Genomic DNA, 14,743 nt, shown 5'->3' with positions numbered 1-14,743 from the left:
AATATATTGAAGAGCCACAGCAAACAATGGCATGCGTGCAAATATATTTAACGTTATAGTGACTCACTAGAGCATATTACCACAGACAAGTGGTGGCACTGTAAATGTATGAATAATTTATATATATATATATATATATATTATTTATTTATTTATTTATTTTTTGCAAAAAAAAAAAAAAAAGATACCATAGTGTTAATACCTTAAAATTTAACCTCGTAAAATGAAACAATCTTCACTAATGTTAGAAAAAAACAACAAAAAAACACCATCCTAAACAATGCACATACAGTACATAACCCCAATGTAAAATACATAAAAGGAGCATAGCAAAAAAATAAATAAAAAAAAATAATCACAATATCACGTTGCGCTTGTTATTATTTATAATCAGCGCACCCATTATGTAAACATGAATACGCATGGGTGACGCTCTCCAGTTTTTAATTATGTTATAAAAGCTGTCGCAAACAATTCATGTACAGAAATATACTATAAAAAAAAAAAACACAAAAAATATATAGAATACATTGTGCTTGTTATTTATCATCAGCACATATCATGTAAACATGAATGCTGCTGATCCGTTTTTAAATGATTATAAATGCCACCCTAAACAATGCACATTCATAAACATACTACATTAAAAAAAAGTGAATAAAAAAAAAAAAGATTATTTTATAATTATATTACGCTTTATTTCTAATGAGCACACATCATGTAAACATGAACACACACTGGTGATCGGTGCCCCCGTAAAGCTCGAGTCTATAAATATACTCCAGACCTACAGATGTAACACAGAACATTTTATATGGAGTATGGTAAGGTCATGTAAAATAAAATGAAATAATAATATGTATAGGTTGCACACAGCCTCCATGCACTCATGTTACCCTGGATTACACAGAGCCATGTCATAGACGATACTGTATGCCATTGTGCCAGGGGGCATAGAGCAGAGCCAAGCCTCTCTCTCTCCATACATTGTATCCTTGTTTTATAGGTCAGGTACATTGTACAGTATACACAGCACTGATCACAATGTACACAGTAGGACACAGACATGCCGGAATGCCTATACTCTATAATGACCCCCCCCTGCAGTGATTAGGACCCATCACCCCCCCTATATGCCCCCCTTCTTCCAGTGCCAGGTGCCCCTTACCTGCTGCTGTCCTTTAATAGGCTGTGCTCCCTGTGTGTATCCTGGAGGAGGTCAGTGTAGACAGGCTGTGTGTAGATCAGACACTGCAGCCTCCTCTGTGTGCAGCCATAGCGGGTATATAGTGAAACTTTATCCTCCAGCTCAGCCTCTGTGCCGGTACCTCCCACAGCTCCCCACCCCATACCCAGCCAGACCTGCCACCCTCTGCCTTAACCCTCTCCTCCCCTCTGCCTGCCAGGGGTTAAAGCAAGCAGCCCCAGCTCTACAGACACATTCCAGCACCCCTCTGAGGACCCTGCACACTCCCAGTCAGCAGAAAGGGTTAACGCACTCTATTAACCCCTTCATGGATTTGGAACAAGCCAAGTTCAAGTGATTTCAAACCCTCAATTTTTTTAGGCACTTTCATCAGTTGATCTAATCATGAGCATCCTTCTCTGTTATCCTTCATCTTTTTTTTTTTTCCATATTGTACTTATCTTTTTATTTAAAAAAAATAAAAGGATTAAAAAAAAAAAAGAAATAAAAAAATAAACAAAAAAAAGGATTGAAAAATAATTTTTACAACTTTTTTTTACTTTTTTTATCCTTTAAAAAAAAAAATGTTAGCAAAAAAAATAAAAGTAAAAAAAAAGATAAAAAAAAAAAAGATTGAAAAAATAAAGGCTAAACATAAAAAAGATAAAAAGGATAAAAAATAAAATAAAAAAAAGGGTAAAAGTAAAATTAAAAATAAAGATAAAAATGTATTTTTAATTCTATCCTTCATCTTTTTATCTTTAAAAAAATAAATTTATCAAAGGCTAAAAAAAAGGAAGATTAAAAAGATAAAAAAAAGTAAAAAATAAATAAAAATGGAAAAAAAAAAAAAAAAAAAAAAAAAAGAAGAATGAAGATTAAAACAAATAAAAAAAAATGACAAAAGATAAAGTATACAAAAAACAAAACAAAAAATATTTAAATAAAGGATAAAGGGAACAGATAAAAGTAAAAAAAAAAAGAAAAAGATTAAAGATATAAAAAGGAAAAAAAAAAGGATTAAAAAAAAAAAAAAATAAAAAAAAATGAAGAAGATTAAAAAAAGATAAAAAAAAAGGATCAAATTAAAAAAAAGAAAGAAAATATGTAACTTATCCTTTATCTTAAAAAAATAAATAAATAAATAAATAAATAAATCAGATAAAAAAAAAATAAAAAGAAGATTAATAAAATAAAGGATAAACATAAAGATAAAGGATAAAAGAAAAAAAGAAAGAAAGATTAAAAAAAAAAAAAGAAAAAAAAAGGTTGATAAAATAAAAAGGATAAAAGATAAAGGATAAAAGTAAAAAAAAAAAAAGAAAAAAAAAAAGTTATTATGTACGTTTTTATTCTAACTATTTACAATCAATTTTCCTACTAAAGTTTAGAAAAACGCTCAATAACACATCAAAATTCCGACATTACAGATCTTTCTTTTGTCATAAAGCTTTGCATTTCGAGAATTGAAACGCGACCACTAACGTTTATAATTTCGAATGATCTGGCTTATTAAACAATTTTTCGAATGATTTTCTATATGTGTATGGCCAGCTTTAAGAACAAAATAAAGATTAAAAAAAATATATATATATATATATATCTTTTTTATTTTTATCATTAACCTTTCGCTGGCCATATTTTGCTAGAAAATCGTTTGAAAAAGCGTTTGATAAGCCCGATCGTTCAACTTTAGAAACATTAGTGGGCGCATTTTTATTTTCAAAATGCAAAGTTTTATGCGAAAAGAAAAATCCGGCATGATGGAATTTTGTTGCGTAAATCAAGCGATTTTCTAAACATTAGTAGGGAAATAGTTCAATAAAAACGTACATCGCATGTGCATTGATCAACAAAAAAATTACTATTTATGTTGATAACGATCGACAATATGTCGACAAGTGTAAAAAACAATTCGTTACAATGATGGCGTTAGCACACAGTTGTTTCACAGACCTTTATAAAAAAAAAAACTTTTTTTGAATGATTTTCTATCCATGTATGGCCAGCTTTACTTTTATCCTTTATCTTTTGAAAAATTTTATTTTTTTTACTTTTTTTGTCTTTTTAATCTATGTTTTTTTTACTTCTTTATCTTTTTAAATCTTTTTCCCCTACTTTTATAGTTTATCTTTTATCCCTTTATTTCTTTTTTCAATCTTTCCTTTTTTTTTTATCTTTTAAATCCTTTTTTTTTTTTTTTTTACTTTGTTTTTAATCTTCTTTTTTTTAACCTTCATCCTTTATTTTTTTTTTATCCTTATCCTTTCATTGAATTCATTTTTTTATTTTTATTTTTTTTAACTTTTATTCTTGTTATCTTTTTTATTTTATCATTTAATCCCTGTGTTCCAGTTTAAGCTGGTAGCATGATCTCTGCCTCAGGTTTCCTGTTTCAGGATGGCTCCTTTCTCTTGCAGGGGCCCATGAAGCCACCTTTGCCTGCAGGGACTCCCTACACTGTGTTCATTAATAGAACCACACTTGGGGAATTCCATTGAGCAGACATTATTCTGGCGGTGTTCACTTTTAAAATATCCTGCGCCAGATTTAAAGGTCCCATATTTGTAACTTTACTGACACCTGCGGCAGATTCAGGTAGTTCTTACCGCACCAAATTAAAAAATAATTGCCTCCAGTTCATGCACAAGGAAACTAGAGGTGATTAATATGGATCCTCCCAAGGATGTGCTGGAACTGAAGAGATTCCAGAGATGGGCAACCAAACGAATTAGGGCACTGGAGAGGGGCAACCAAACGAATTAGGGCACTGGAGAGGGGCAACCAAACAAATTAGGGCACTGGAGAGGGGCAACCAAACAAATTAGGGCACTGGAGAGGGGCAACCAAACAAATTAGGGCACTGGAGAGGGGCAACCAAACAAATTAGGGGACTGAAGAGGGGCAACCAAACAAATTAGGGGACTGAAGAGGGGCAACCAAACAAATTAGGGGACTGGAGAGGGGCAACCAAACAAATTAGGGCACTGGAGAGGGGCAACCAAACAAATTAGGGCACTGGAGAGGGGCAACCAAACAAATTAGGGGACTGGAGAGGGGCAACCAAACAAATTAGGGGACTGGAGAGGGGCAACCAAACAAATTAGGGGACTGGAGAGGGGCAACCAAACAAATTAGGGGACTGGAGAGGGGCAACCAAACAAATTAGGGGACTGGAGAGGGGCAACCAAACGAATTAGGGCACTGGAGAGGGGGCAACCAAATGAATTAGGGCACTGGAGAGGGGCAACCAAACAAATTAGGGCACTGGAGAGGGGCAACCAAACAAATTAGGGGACTGGAGAGGGGCAACCAAACAAATTAGGGCACTGGAGAGGGGCAACCAAACAAATTAGGGCACTGGAGAGGGGCAACCAAACAAATTAGGGGACTGGAGAGGGTCAACCAAACAAATTAGGGGACTGGAGAGGGGCAACCAAACAAATTAGGGGACTGGAGAGGGGCAACCAAACAAATTAGGGCACTGGAGAGGGGCAACCAAACAAATTAGGGCACTGGAGAGGGGCAACCAAACAAATTAGGGCACTGGAGAGGGGCAACCAAACAAATTAGGGCACTGGAGAGGGGCAACCAAACAAATTAGGGGACTGGAGAGGGTCAACCAAACAAATTAGGGGACTGGAGAGGGGCAACCAAACGAATTAGGGGACTGGAGAGGGGCAACCAAACAAATTAGGGCACTGGAGAGGGTCAACCAAACAAATTAGGGGACTGGAGAGGGGCAACCAAACGAATTAGGGGACTGGAGAGGGACAACCAAACAAATTAGGGGACTGGAGAGGGACAACCAAATGAATTAGGGAACTGGAGGACCTCAGTCATTAGGAACGACTACAATTATTACTTATTTCCCTGGATAAGAGAAGCTGAAGAGGAGATATGATAGTGATGAACAAATATCTCACTGATTCAGAAAGCTATTGAGTCTCGGGTCACCTAGGAGGACACGTGGCCACCCAATGAGGTTGGACGAAAAGCAGTTTAACCTTAAACAGTTCTTTCCTGCCAGAGTGGTGAGGATATGGAACTCCCTTCCATAGTTGGTGGTTTCAGGGGGAAGTGTCAATAATAAAAAAAAAAAAAAAAAAAAAAAAAAAACTCTGAGATTGGCATTTTAGCGAACACAATATACAGGGATATGACAAATACACAAATCCACTCACGGGTTTAACTGGATGGTCTGATGTCTTAACTCAACCTTACCAATGATGGATAACTATGGATTTTCACCCTCCGTTTTTTTTTTAAACCCCCGATTACCTGGAGGAGTGTTCTGCACATTTCAGATACTCACCCAGATCCAGTGTTATCCTGCTGAGATCCTCTTCCCTTCTGCGCCTCCATATTTTGTGATACATCGAGAGGTTACTGGCTCTTCTAGGTTCAGCCAGTGGGTCTCTCCCAATGATCCACCTTTGTGAGCGAAAGACTTTACATCCTGGGATATGCGACGTGTATATCCCAGGAGGTATGGGAAGCACAGTGCACATATTTCGCAGAGGGGCAGCAAAAAAGTTTTCTTAATTTTTTTTTTTTTTAAATGCGCTATCCATGTAGGGGACCAGAGAAGGGATGGAAAGGAGAGGTTTTGAGTAAAGATGAGCTCTAAGCCCTTGTACACACGGTCGGAGATTCCGACGGAATGTTTCCTATCGGACCGTTTTGTTGGATATTCCGACTGTGTGTGGTCTCCACCGGACTGTTTCCGTCGGAATATCCGAGGGACCAAGTTTTCCAACTTGCCGGTAAAATGTTCCGACAAAATGCTCCAATCGGACATACTCCGGTCATGTGTAGCCTACTCCGACGGACAAAGTGCCACGCATGCTCAGATCAAATTCCTAGACCAAAGCTATTGGCTACTAGCCTGAACGTAGTCCCGTCATAACGAAATAACGTCATCACGTTATGTACAATCGGATTTTCCGAAAATTTAGTCCGACCGTGTGTATGCAACATCACTTCCGGACCTCTTCCGGAATTAATCCGTCAGGATTACTCAGACGGATTTGGTTGTCGGAATCTCCGACCGTGTGTACAAGGGCTAAGACCTACTCTAACGTTGCGTATAGAGTATAGCATAGCAGTCGATTTTTCCACCACTACCCTCTCCCTGTCACTGGTTGTTAACGAGATGTATGGGGGTACAAAAAAAAAAAAAAAAAAACACATACATACTCACTCCCCTCTATGTAGCAACATCAGTGTGATGCTACAGCTGTCCCACGTTAGCTCCAAGCCCGAGAACTGAGTTTTCACATGACCGCTGATCACTCAGTTCTTGGTCCGCTCATAGTGAAGAGCGGTCGCCATTCTCCACTCTGTCCCTCCAGTGTTCACTGGGCAGGTGCAATAGAGCAGCTGGGTAGATCGACAATATTTATGAGATTCTTCCAGAGCCTGGAGAGGCTCTGCCACTTCTGCTGATATCGAGCAATAACCCTCTGTCAACCAATTATGGAAAGGGCACTCCTGTGACCCACAAGAGAAGTATGCCCAAAAAAACATAAATTCTCGTAAGTTGATTGATTGGACCTCTCATTTAACAGTTACTGACCTCCTATTCAATGCTGGCAGCGCACCACCTGGCAAAGTCAGCTACAAAACACCAAGAATGGCAGAGAGCCACCTGGCAGAGCCAACTACAAAACACCAAGAACGGCAAAGTCAGCTACAAAACAACAAAGGATGGCAGAACACCACCTAGCAGAGCCAGCTACAAAACACCAAGGATGGCAGAGTTACCAAGGATGGCAGAGCGCCACCTGGCAGAGCCAGCTACAAAACACCAATGATGGCAGAGCGCCACCTGGCAGAGCCAGCTACAAAACACCAAGGATGGCAGAGCGCCACCTGGCAGAGCCAGCTACAAAAACACCTAGGATGGTAGAGCGCCACCTGGCAGAGCCAGCTACAAAACACCAAGAATGGCAAAGCCAGCTACAAAACACCAATGATGGCAGAACGCAACCTGGCAAAGCCAACTACAAAACAACAAAGGATGGCAGAACACCACCTAGCAGAGCCAGCTACAAAACACCAAGGATGGTAGAGCGCCACCTGGCAAAGCCAGCTACAAAACAAAAGGATGGTAGAGCGCCACCTGGCAAAGCCAGCTACAAAACAAAGGATGGCAGAGCGCCACCTGGCAGAGCCAGCTACAAAACACCAAGGATGGCAGAGCGCCACCTGGCAGAGCCATCTACAAAAACACCAAGGATGGCAGAGCCAGCTACAAAACACCAAAGATGGCAGAGCCAGCTAAAAAACACCAAGGATGGCAGAGAGCCACCTGGCAAAGCCAGCTTCAAAACACCAAAGGAAGGCAGAGCGCCACCTGGCAAAGCCAGCTACAAAACACCAAGGAAGGCAGGGGGCTTTTTTCATTGCCAGAATAGTTTTTGCGTTTTTTTGCAAACGTATTTTAAAAATCGCTTTAGGCCTAAAGATTACATAAAACCCCCAAAATATTATATATGTTCTGAAAGTAAACACCCTAAGAATGAAATGGTGGTGTTCCTAATTTTTTTATGTCACATGATATTAGCACAATGGTTTAGGAAACGCTAAATTTCAGTTAAAAATAAATAAATAAATACATTACAGTTAATTTTAGGGTACACAAAAGCAATAAAATTACTCAGTTTTTTGGTAAATAAAAAGACGAGGTTGCACGGAATAAATAGATACCCAACTTGTTGTCATACCTTAAAATTGCTTGTGCCCATGAAACCATACCTCCCAACTCTCAGAGATGGGGAACGGGACAACTATTAGCAAAAGTTTGTAGGCACAGGACACACCCCCTGTCACAACCCCTTAAAGGAGAATTGTACAAAACTAATTTTTTTACCACTACTATCCCTTTATCTTGGCTTTTTTTTTTAAATGTAAAAAAATTGAATTTCTTCATAAATTTAGGCCAATACCGTATGTGTTCTGCTACATATTTTTGGTAAAAAAATTCCAATAAGCGTATATTGATTGGTTTGCGCAAAAGTTATAGCGTCTACAAACTGGGATATTTTTAATTTTTTTTTTTTTTTTTTTACTGGTAATTTATAGTGGGACTGTAATATTGCGGCAGGCATTTTTTGGGGACCAGTGACACAAATACAGTGATTAGCACTAAAAAAAAATGCACTGTCACTGTACAAATGACATTGGCGAGAAGGGGTTAAATCAGGGGCGATCAAAGGGTTAACTGTGTGCTAGCCGGTTTTTACTATACTATGGGAGATGCTTTTGCTTTGCAGGGACACAAATTCCATCCCTTCCCTCCTGTCAGAACAGCGATCTGCCTTGTCTACATAGGCAGATCGCTGTTCTGTCTCTCTGCCCAACGATCAGCGGGTGCCGTGCACCCGAGCCGCCAGCAGAACATTTGCATGCCCACTACCTAGAAGAGTCGGCTCATGTATATGTGTGATCCAGCGCACAGAATCAGAGAAGCTTAAGTGGGTAAAGCGGAGCTCCACTGGTTTTGACAGGTACTCGCTCCCACATCCTGCTGAGTTCGCTGAGTTTGCAAACTCAGTCGGAAGTTCGGCCCTCGACACAGCCGGCTCATGTAGAAACTAATGCAATTCACACATGTGCAGTAGGAAACCGGCTGTGAAGCCACAAGGCTTCACTGCCAGTTTCCTTTACCCAAGATGGCGGTGCCAGCACCCAAGAGCCGATTCAAGAATTGGCTTGAGTGAGGACATTTGACTTTTAATCTTTTGGCGAGGGGGGTTGGAGCTCCGCTTTAACCACTTCAGCCCCAGAAGGTTTACCCCCCCCCCCTTCATGATCAGGCCATTTTTTGCAATTCGGCACTGCGTTACTTTAAATGACAATTGCGCAGTCATGAAACGCTGTACCCAAATAAAATTTGTGTCCATTTTTCCCCACAAACATTACCTCTGCGGTTTTGGTGAATTTTAAAAAATATTTTTACTTTATGCTATAAAATACATCCAATTAAAAAAATAAAATAAAAAGTCTTCAATTTAGGCCAATATGTATTCTGCTACATATTTTTGGTAAAAAAAATAATCCCAGTAAGCATAGATTGGATTGGTTTGCTTCTACAAACTATGGGATATTTTTATGGAATTTTTAGTTATTTATTTTCCTAGTCATGGTGGTGATCAGCGACTTATAGTGGGACAGCGACATTGCGGCAGACAAAGCGGACACCAATTGACACTTTTTTGGGGACCAGTGACACCAATAGAGTGCTAAATAATATGCACTGTAACCGTACTAATGGCACTGGCAGGGAAGGGGTTAACATCAGGGGGAATGTGTCCCTAGGGAGTGCTTTCTAACTGGGGGGGGGGGGGGGGGTGTGCTTGTTCTGTAAGAAGACAGAGATCCGTGTTTCTGCTTAGTAGAAACACAAGATCTGTCTTCTCCCGTCACAGAACGGCGATCAGCCTTGTTTACCGCCGTTCTGTCTGTCTCGGGAACAATCGGCAGAACAGCTGATTGGCTCCCGTTGTGTCCAATTATAGCGGGTGCTGGGTGCCGGCAGCGTGTGTCTGTGTGACCGGGATGAGCGTAATCAAGTACAGGTACACAATTTCACACAGAGAGGCCACCCCGCTGCAGTAAATGTATATGGGGTGGTCCACTGGAGACGGGACTCCTTCCCAGCGCACTCCCAGTGCTATTTCTATCCACATTTGAGAGCGGACTGTAGACAAGACTTGTCCCCAACGCACTAAAGAAAAGACTCATTTGGGACTCCTTCCCAGCGCACTAGAGACGGGACTCCTTCCCAGCGCACTCGAGACGGGAATCGTTCCACCACATTAGATAAATGACTTGTTTCCACCTTAGACAGGACTCATTCACTCCTCACTATAGACAAGGCTTTTTTCTACCACACTGAAGACGAGGCTATTTCTATCCACATTCGAGAGCGGACCGTAGACAAGACTTGTCCCCAACCCACTAAAGACAAGACTCATTTGGGACTCCTTCCCAGCGCACTGGAGACGGGACTCCTTCCCAGCGCACTCCCAGTGCACTGGAGACGGGAATCGTTCCCGGGGCTCTGGAGACGGGACTCCTTCCCGGCGCTCTGGAGACGGGACTCCTTCCCGGCGCTCTGGAGACGGGACTCCTTCCCCCGCATTAGATACATGACTTGTTGTTGCCACATTAGACAGGACTCATTCATCCCTCATTATAGACAAGGCTTTTTTCTACCACACTGAAGACGAGGCTATTTCTATCCACATTTGAGAACGGACTGGAGACAAGACTTGTCCCCAACCCACTAAAGACAAGACTCATTCGGGACTCCTTCCCAGCGCACTGGAGACGGGACTCCTTCCCAGCGCACTGGAGACGGGACTCCTTCCCAGCGCACTGGAGACGGGACTCCTTCCACCAAATCAGATACACGACTTGTTGTTGCCACATTAGACAGGACTCATTCATTCCTCACTATAGACAAGGGTTTTTTCTACCAAACTGAAGACGAGGCTATTTCTATCCGCATTTGAGAGTGGACCGTAGACAAGACTTGTCCCCAACGCACTAAAGACAAGACTCATTCGGGACTCCTTCCCAGCGCACCGGAGACGGGGACTCCTTCCCAGCGCACCGGAGACGGGGACTCCTTCCCAGCGCACCGGAGACGGGGACTCCTTCCCAGCGCACCGGAGACGGGGACTCCTTTCCAGCGCACCGGAGACGGGGACTCCTTTCCAGCGCACCGGAGACGGGGACTCCTTTCCAGCGCACCGGAGACGGGGACTCCTTTCCAGCGCACCGGAGACGGGGACTCCTTTCCAGCGCACCGGAGACGGGGACTCCTTTCCAGCGCACCGGAGACGGGGACTCCTTTCCAGCGCCCCGGAGACGGGGACTCCTTTCCAGCGCCCCGGAGACGGGGACTCCTTTCCAGCGCACCGGAGACGGGGACTCCTTTCCAGCGCACCGGAGACGGGGACTCCTTTCCAGCGCACCGGAGACGGGGACTCCTTTCCAGCGCACCGGAGACGGGGACTCCTTTCCAGCGCACCGGAGACAGGCCTAGTTCCGTCCAGACTAGAAACAAGGCTCTTATCCAACATACTGAAGAAAGAATTTGTTGCATCAGCACCCTGGACACAAGAATCATTCCCACCACAGTGGCATGAGGGACAAGGCTGTTTGCTACCAGACTGTAGACAGGACTTAACCTATATTTTTGGTGCTTTGTCCTTTATTTTGCCAATCTATAGAAGGTATGGCAATGCTTTTGATCGCCCATGGCAATGTGCATTAACAAGAATGCTGATGAGCACATGCCCCCAAGGTATGAACTTGTCTCTCAAGTGATTGCACTCACCATGCAAAATATCTAGATGATCTGCAGAGCTGGCTATATTCTTCCCAAGCAATACAAATAAAAGCAACATTTGCGGGAATCGAGAAGGCAGAAATAGATGATGATGATAACAAAACCCAAAGATTCCTCCATTTTCAAACAAATGCCTAGACGTTGACAATTTTCTTTGCACTCAAGTGGTTTATGGTCATACACTTTCAAAACATACTTTAGATCTTATCTTTTATAGATACACTGTATATTTTTTTTAATGAGGATAAGTTGTGTAGTGAATGGATTGTTTCCATGACTCAGCCAATGATTACTTTAAAAAAACGACTTTTCCCAGAAATGACTGAAGATTTCAGAGACTGGCCAATATATGGTGTAGTGGAAGTGTCCTCATGCATTATCCCCCCGTTGGTCTGTGTGTGTTCAAGTGTTTGTATTACAAGTCACATAGTGGTTCAAGCGTAAGTTAAGAATAAGATGCCTGGGTGCTGATATAGATAGAAGTTATTATGTTATTGCATGTGGGTGGTTTTATTATACAGTATGCAGTGAAAGGGATTTAGAGGCTTGGTTCGCAGTCTCTGCTCTTATTCACCCCAAAGGTGTTCTATCTGGTTGAGGTCAGGACTCTGTGCAGGCCAGTCAAGTTCCTCCACCCCAAACTTGCTCATCCATGTGTTTATGGACTTTGCTTTGCTTTCCCCAGAGGTAAGTACAGCAGGAATCGGGGGGATGTGGAGGCTGCATGCTGTTAGTTCCCCTTGTCATTTTTTTCTATAAAGTGCGATGCGGGAACCCGCAGTTGATTCGCAGGGTTCTCGCATCGCACTAGTGTGAACCGGCACTTACAGTACGCCAGGAACAGACAACTTTATTAGTGTATGTAGCAAGGTCCCAGGCCTCCTTCAGTCTAATGAGAACCTCCAGGGCCAGAGATAGCTGACATTCTTCTGTATATGATGGGTTGTGAGGCATAGTGGGTGCAAAGTAGTTAGAGTCATTGGGCGCCAGACACTTCTTGAATGCAATTTCTCTTAACAGAACTTTGGGTGATAAGGCTGTCCTGGCCCTAACCCTAGGTAGTTGCAAGAATAATTGACAGACTCCAAGACTTCAACAGGAGGACAGCCATGCAGAGAAAGGAATCCAGCCAGACACCACATCTGCATGTGTAGAAATGCTGTCTCCTATGGCAACAGTCTTTAACAGTTCCTAACACAAAGTATTATGCCGCGTACACACGATCGGAATTTCGGCCAGCAAAAGACCGATGAGAGCTTTTCATTGGAAAATGCGAACGTGTGTATGCGCCATCGGAATTTAGCTGGCCGAATTCCTGCCAGCAAAAATTTGAGAGCATGTTCTCAATTTTTCCAACGGAAAAACTTTCTATCGGAAATTTCAATCATGTGTATGCAATTCCGACGCGAATAAACTCACGCATGCCCAACTAGGAGATGGAAGCTATTGGCTACTGGGTATTGAACTTCCTTTTTCTAGTCCCGTCGTACGTCACCGCGTTCTTGGCGGTCGGAATTTGGTGTGACCGTGTGTAGGCAAGACAACCTGAGCGAAATCCCGTCGGGAAAACCATCGGAGCTTTTTACGACCAAAATTCCGATCATGTATATGTAGCATAACAGTTCCTTCTCTTCCACTACAATCACTTCTTGTAGTTCTTCAGCCCACTGACCTCTCAGTCTCTCTCACTAGACTAGACGATTCTCTGGCACAGAATCCCTTAAGCTCCTCCAGTCTTCACCATAGTATCATCCTGAAGCGTCACCCTTGCTTCTCTGCTGGGTCCCTAACTTGGCACTCAAGATACCACTCAAGCTTCACCCCACTGGCCTGCTTGGTTCCCGGCTTGACAGACAAGGCTGCTCTGCAAGCGTCACCTCCGCTGGCTGGGTCCCTGGCTTGATCACCACCTGAAGTTTCCCAACTCTTCACCATCCCCGGTTGGTGAGAATATTGCTCCGGTACTTGCTTCAGCTACTTACTGCGGTCCCTGGTAATAAGGTGGCTGGTCCCTTAGTTGTGACAGCTTCCCCTCTATCTCCGGCCAGGACAGGTTCTCTGGTTTACTTCTGGTTGGTCTGCAAGCCACAATCCCAACCCCACACTGCTCTCCTGTTTCTGAATAGTCCCTCAGAGAGCCTAGTAGCCACATGTGCCTGGGATAGGCCCAATCTCCGGCCTAGCAGCCCAGGCAATACAACACACGTCCGGTGACACAGACAGCCGTCCAGGTGGCACAGAACCTAGATCACCTGACTCCACCCAAATATATAGGCTCTCCCACCATGCCAAAGGATCCAGGAAAACCCCTGCCCATTGGCTGAGATAACCCATATATCCATAATCTGACCTTGCGTTGACCTTCTCTTATCTAATGCCACCAGGTACCCGGCCCCCTAGTGTCAGAAGAGTAAAGTGCAGCAGTGCCAGACTTAGGAAGAAATCAGATGATCCCTAACAATTAGCCAAGGTAGCTACTCCTGGCAGGTAAATTTAGGAGCAACCCTGCCTAAACACCAGGGTGCTACATGTAAAAAATGTTACTTGCAGGTTAACGGGGCTGATAGCCTCCATTTACATTACAATTCCTACATTTGTATGTCAATACAACTGTCAGCTCTGTGCTCCTGGAGGTGCAGCTACTGTATGCCAGCTGTGAACCGTTCATGGAATACAAGACGTTTGGTGATTGGGCATCACTCTGTGGGGGAGCCGGAGCGTTGGAAGTACAGTGCTGACAGTAGTAAACAACACATACAAAATTTATGAATTGGTAAAAATATATATTTTTTTTTTTTACACGTCTCTATCTGAAGTTCGGCTTTAATATGATAAACATATTTGATGACAACCTACTTGAACGTGAACTTGAACTTCGCTTCATGCAAGGACACAAGTCCTTGAAAGCCACTGACCTTACAAGTTCTTAGAAGGGCCGGGATGTACACACAGTGCTAGCAGCTGTATAGGCAGCGAATTTCACTGCATATTTAATGAGACATCATAAACCCCAGGCAGGTAAATGGAGCTTCAGGCTGTCACCGGGGGCCCCCGAGCCTGGAGTGACAAGACAGCAGAGTCGCATTCCACTCACATGAATGGCAACAGGCAAAAGGAAAGCGAGGGGGAAAGTGTGGGAAGGCACCGAACATCTGATATCGTGTCATGTCTGTTCCGTTGTGCCAATGTGTTCC

At 42.9% G+C, this 14,743-nt stretch overlaps 1 protein-coding gene across 2 annotated transcripts in view; it reads right to left on the bottom strand.

The window, feature by feature from the left end:
* Positions 1–1,326, bottom strand: part of RARA (retinoic acid receptor alpha) — a 254,848-nt gene extending 253,522 nt beyond the window's left edge. The window contains exon 1 of one of the 2 annotated variants that reach the window (XM_077459837.1): positions 1,169–1,326. The gene's annotated coding sequence lies outside the window, so the exon portion shown is untranslated. The remainder of the gene's footprint in view (positions 1–1,168) is intronic. The other variant, XM_077459842.1, reaches the window with a different exon arrangement.
* Between the last annotated feature and the right edge of the window lie 13,417 nt (positions 1,327–14,743).

This window comes from Lithobates pipiens, unplaced genomic scaffold (assembly GCF_037356315.1).
Source record: "Lithobates pipiens isolate NorthernLeopardFrog02 unplaced genomic scaffold, aLitPip1_a1.2 Scaffold_28, whole genome shotgun sequence".
Classification (NCBI taxonomy): Eukaryota; Metazoa; Chordata; class Amphibia; order Anura; family Ranidae; genus Lithobates; species Lithobates pipiens.
This window is presented reverse-complemented; position numbering and strand designations above follow the sequence as displayed.